The 6,000-nt window shown below is 37.2% G+C and overlaps 1 protein-coding gene across 2 annotated transcripts in view; it reads left to right on the top strand.

Annotated features, from left to right (window-relative positions):
• The first annotated feature begins 3,042 nt into the window (after positions 1-3,042).
• Positions 3,043-6,000, top strand: part of LOC306855090 (zinc finger protein GLI2-like) — a 93,175-nt gene continuing 90,217 nt past the window's right edge. For both annotated transcript variants that reach the window (XM_079393539.1, XM_079393538.1), the window contains exon 1: positions 3,043-3,356. The gene's annotated coding sequence lies outside the window, so the exon portion shown is untranslated. The remainder of the gene's footprint in view (positions 3,357-6,000) is intronic.

Raw genomic sequence — 6,000 nt, 5'->3', positions numbered from 1 at the left:
TATTAAAAATCATATTTTTACGTTGAAATAAATCTGAAGTAAAAGTATACTATATACTAGATGAAAAGAAGATGTTTTATTATGTTTTATAAAAATAAATTAAACCTAAGTAGCAATATCTAAAAAGAACAAAAACTATTAAAAAATGTCAAAAGCACATAAAACTACTAAAGGTTAAACTAGTTAATTGAAAATATTAATAACTACAACAGTAGTAGGCCATAAATAATGCTAAAATAAAGCATAAATGCCCTTTTCCAACGAAAATAAATCATTTTAGAACTAAAATAAGCTCTGTATTTATTGATTAATCATGCATCAATTTCTGCTCACTTTAATTTCCTCCAGATGTGATGTCATGCTTCCTGTGAAGCCAGTCTGAAAGCATTTTCTTGTCATGCAAAGGATTTGGATGAGTATGTCTGTTAAATTTGATGCATTTATGAACTTAAGTATGTTTTATAAACCTTTCACAGAGTTTAAATCAGTCTTCTGCATCATCTCTCTTGCTAACATCAAGCACTAGATGGCGCTGTCGCATAACTCGGATCTCGTTCATGACAGTAATGACCCTTCAGAGGTCCATCTGGTGTTCATCTGAAATCTCATTCTGACAGGACCCTCATTGGAAGGATCTCCTGGATGTTGAGGGATTTTCTGTGGTGTCAGACATATTTTGAGAAGATGAGAAAAAAAATAGGTCAGTAAAAAAAGACGAGCGATGAGCGATACCAACTTGATTTAAACCTCATAAAATACATCATCAGAAAAATAATTGGTCTGTGTTTTGTGGTTATTAGGCACTTTATTAAAAAGGAAACTGATGACGCAGGACAAAGAGAAAAGAAAAAAAACAAATTACTATCATATTTAGAGTAGAAAAAAACTAGCTGTAGAGGAGACTGGGGCTAGTTGTCACACCTTTTTTCCTCTGTTATATACACACACACACATATATATATATATATAGTTTTATTTAAAAGTCAATGTTAAAGTTTTGATTACAAAAAGCTATTGAACATTTCCACAAGGCTATTGCTTAGGACAAAAATGGTTACAGTGGTCTTGTAACATTTACTGACAATATGGGGCATGTTGTCACGTTTAAAATCTACCATTAAGCAACCTTTTACAGGCTTTCCAGCTGAAATAAGCTGTAAAACAAGTATAATTGTTGTAATTGTAAACAATTATAATTATAGCTTGTGTTAACCTAAAATGCATAGAAAATATGTCTTCGGGGCACAGTTTAACGTTTCAGTTTAAGTCTATATAATTGAAATACGATGGTATTGGAATTTTTGTTTCATGCATTGAATCATTACAAAACAAAACATTATTATAATTTAAGGCAGATGTGAATTAGGTGTTTGAAACCAGCAAACAAAACCAGTGCAAGAGAAATTAATCATTTGGACCTTTTCCTGTGTGACAATTAGCCCCGATTTCTCTTAATGCATAAATAATTCTTACAAGATTTGATCCAAATGCATTCCCCCGGTTTCACAGACAAGGCTTAAGGCTAGTCCCAGACTAAAATGCATGTTGCTTTGACATATCTTAAAATATATCAGTGCCATTGATCTGTCTCAAGATGCACATCTGTACAGTTTTCTTCTAAGACATTTTAATAAAAGCTGCTTAAATATCTTATACCTAAGGCCTAGTCAGGCTTAAAGTAAGCCCCGTCTCAGAAACCAGGCCATTAAATCTTGGGTTAACTAGTGTTTCAAAAAATCTTTGTGCACTTTCAGGAAGCTACCCTAAAGTACAAAAACTAAAAGGTACATCTTTGTACCTTATTTACCCCTAAATGAAAAATATTAGCACATTAAATTGTGCACATTAGTACATTTTGACAGGATACTTCCCCAGTGACAGATTTGTACCTTTTTTTCCTGAGAGTGTAGAGTTGCATGATCACTAAACACGAGCTCACATGGCGAGCCGGAGCGGTGATGTCATTATTAGAGCTGTTCGGCGTGCAATGTCTTCTCGCCTCTATATTACACAACGTCTTGTTTCATGTTCACCACAAATGCAACTAAGATGACTTACTTAAGGGACACTTATAGCACCATAACATTAGGATTCTGGCGGATTTGTGCATATTTAAAATGAATCTTTAAAATCCTGCTGCCACCTAAGCACCATCTTGTATTATATTAAAGATAAAACATGCTTTTTAATACATTTTAACAGACATTCAATGCTGTTTTAATAAGTGTTTTCTTAGTTTAATATAATACATATTTCTAATCACGCTGTTTAAGTTCAGATTTGTCTTTTTTTCTTGTAAAATTATTTTATGCATTGAGTAAAAATTATGAAGAAAACAGTTTTAGCCAAATAAATGTCTATTTTCCTCTTTGCATGAAAACTGCACACCTTGAAATGTGGATCATCATGTTAATATGCACTAGAGCCTATATATTAAAGGTAGGTGTAATTACAGTATACTGAAGTGGACCGAAATAACCCTTTTTAAATGGTGATTTAAGCATAACCTATTTTAGTCCAGCAGCTCATGTCTAAGTGAGTTAATTAAGCGTAATTAATTGTTGTTTTATCTGTAAACTTCACATGAATTAGTTTTGACCCCATTTCCATTTTCTATTCGAAATACAGACCCACAGTCAGCTAAAAGTGATGAATGAGGCTGATTTAAGCGGTGAGATCTGGGACGAAATGCATCGATATTGATGGTCTGTTTTCCTGCTTTTCAGCACTATTAGCCTATATATGAAATATAAAATAAATTAATAATTCAATAAATAATAATAATAATTCAATTAAATTCTCCTTTATTTTTTTATTAAGTTTTAACAATATATATATATATATATTATTTTTTTTTGCGTGTTTAGAAAGTTCATAGCAAAACTTTCCATGCAGTAATAGACTTTTCCAGGATGACCTTGTAGAAAAACTTGATGTAACTTTTGTCAGTGCGATCATTCGGTGAAGCCCGACCCATGAGAGAGAGAGAGAGAGAGAGAGAGAGAGAGAGAGAGAGAGAGAGAGAGAGAGAGCATTGAAAACAGATCACCGGGGGTCTCACCGCAAACAGTCGCGCTCACAAACTCTTCTGTTGTTTTTATTTCCCAAACTTCTCCGATGATTCCGCCTTCGTTCGCTCTCAGTGATGGACCGTAAAAGTTAGAAGAAGAATCCGAGAGTGTCCGCTGAACTTTCCGCCCGGTTCTCGGCTCAGAACCGCCGCTTTCCGCGCACTCTTCGCTCGGGTTTGATGGATGTTCGCGGGACGCGCTTCTGTTTTCTGGAGCCAGAAAGTTGAAGAAAGAGTTTGATCGTGTTTGCGCGAGTTTGGAGGTTTGAGTCACTCTTCAGAGCTGGTAAGTGATTCAGATGAACTCGTTATAAATCCACATGCGTGTTTAACGAACGCTGCGCTGTTAATAACGCTTTTAAAATACTTTTATTGTTATTAATATTATTATTATTTATGGACTCGTATGGAAAGAAAATCCCATCTGCTCTTTTGCATTTTTTTTTTTTCTGGCACACAAAACTCTTACTTTAAGAGTTAAGTTGCATCACAAATACGAGCTGTAGAATGGAATAGAGTTGCTTTTCGACTCTTGTTTGACTCCTGACACTGGAATCCCAAACATTCTGCTGCAATTTGATCCATATGGGGGAAGATGTGATCAGAAGGTGCCAGGCACCAGTCCTAAACACATCTACTCATCCAGGCGTGTTAGAAAGAGTCTGCATGCCTTAGATTATTCATTAATGCTTGTGCATTTAATATTTCATAGTCCAGTCTTCTTAGTGCATGTGCAATTTAATTTCCTTCTAAAGTTTTAAAGTTTAACTTTGTGGAGGGAAAATATGTGCATTGCACCAAAAGTGTATTTTCTTGGTTCAATTTTGTAAAAAAAAAAAAAAAAAAGGCATTAAAATAGCCATGCTCTTTTATTTCTTTATTGATACTAGCTTAAGTAAACAGTGTAATAGAGGCTAATGAATGCAAACAGAAGTTCAGAGAGCTGTTGAGAGTCCAAAGACCTGATGTTTGCTCTTCAGACTTTCTTTTTCTTTCTCTGTTTACTGTTTGCTTTTCCTCCTGAAATACAATCAATTTCTGTGATCTCTCTCGGCCGTTACGGCACTTGTTGTGTGTTAAAAAATTCACTAGATATAGAAGACGAGGAGCCAGAACGAGCTCCAAAAAAGCTCTAATTGGCCCATTTAAATCCTGTAGGAAAAAGCAAAAAGCATTTGGTGGGAGTGAGTTCACATCCATTAGCATGAGAAAACAGTTTTAGTGCATTTGCCATTGTGCGCAATGAAGAGTTCTAGCAGTCAGAATAAAGGATGTGAAAGAACGACGGGCCCATTCAGGATTATTCAGGTCCGGCCGAGCTGACGGTCACCGGGGCCCCGGGGCCGCAGGGGCCTCTTTCATCTCCCCCGGAGCCTTTTTCACACGTCCCGCTCTCTCAGTGTCCGTCAAGCCCTTTCTCACTGCAGAAGAATTTAATGAAGCGAATGGTGCGAAAGCAGAGGAGCAGAAAATACCAGAGGCCTGAATGGAAACTGAGTAAAACTCCCCGCCGAGACGATTCAGAAGTTAAGACAAGAGCGAGAGAGAGAGTCGGCATTCAGCGCTCAACACATCGCCACCAATTAACGCCAAATAAAGCTCAGTCGGTTCCAGGTGAACAAACTGTGGAAGAATTGCTTAAAGCTGTTTTTATTCCGTGTGACTAAAACGTGCCAGATGTCTGGAGCCGTGCACATAGTTCCAGGCTATTTGTGGAGGAATTTCAGGACAATTTCCAAATTTAACCTAATGATTTAGGGTAATTAAGAATTGGTTAAAAAAGGCCACTTTGGTGGATTTTCCTGTGTGAGGCATCTTAATTTTTCTCTCTGCACTCTATGCTTTTTTATGCATGTTTTAGAAAAACCGCTTTCTTTTGGAATAGGACGCTTTTAGACCTCATAAGTGACACCCGGTTCAAAGTGATTGGAGTTTGATGACCATTCAGAGCGTCCCGTTCTGAAGGGCTTTGCTCAGGATTGACTTAAGACTCTTTGAGGCCGCAGGGAACTCTTTTTTTCCCCCTCTTGTTTGTCTTGCTTGACTCCGGAGCACAATAGCCTTTCTCACAGGAGTATATAAGGTCAGTCCGCTGTCAATAGGTCAAGAAATCCCGGGGAAGTCGAGCTCCTCTGAAGTCCCTCTATTGTGGCGCATGAATAGAGCCGCTGACCCCTGAAAACGTGTGTTGTTTTAAACCGGACAAAAGATAGTGCTGGAGTTTTATTATCTTCTTATTGTTGAACCTGCTTGACCGTCAACAAAACGTTATTTGCTGACGATTTGCTTTCCTTTTGAAATCTTTCTGCTTGTTTTAATCACTCTGCGTAAATGTCTCTTCTTAATTGCATCGCACCATTAGTGCAAGCTTAAAATTGTGTACTTTTAAGAATGTGATTTTGTCCATTCCTTTAGATGCAGTGTGTCTGTGCAAACGGGCATCCCAGTTTTAACCAATCAGATCATAAGGTGCTGCCCTATATACCATCGTAACCAATCACTGGCATTAAATGTTTAGAAGGTGATCATGTGTTTTCATGATTGATCACTGCCGTCTCCTAATTAGCGGCGAAACTCTCAAGAAACATAATTATTTGTGGCTTTGCTCCACTATACAGGACCAGCAAAACCTGAGACAGTAGTAGAACATTTAACCTGTATCTAATGCCATCTGGGTCGTATTATCTTTGATCTTGTGTGGTTTTTGAGGATGAGGCCATCATGCAACCTGTCCATGGTCAACATCAGTCTGATTTGCCTTTTCTCTGTGTGTCAGATGAAAATATTGTTGAGTTTGATTGGACACACATCTTTTGGTGTCAAAAAATATTTCATATATATAGCAATTGTTTTATAAATTGAGTTGAGTTGAGAAGTTTCTCTGCTCTTGTGAACTACATCGCTGGCTTTGATTGGCCGCGTCTGTGCCG

Source organism: Barbus barbus (genome assembly GCF_936440315.1).
Source record: "Barbus barbus genome assembly, chromosome: 35".
NCBI lineage: Eukaryota > Metazoa > Chordata > Actinopteri > Cypriniformes > Cyprinidae > Barbus > Barbus barbus.
Note: the sequence above shows the minus strand (reverse complement) of the source record. Positions and strands in the feature narration are given on the sequence as shown.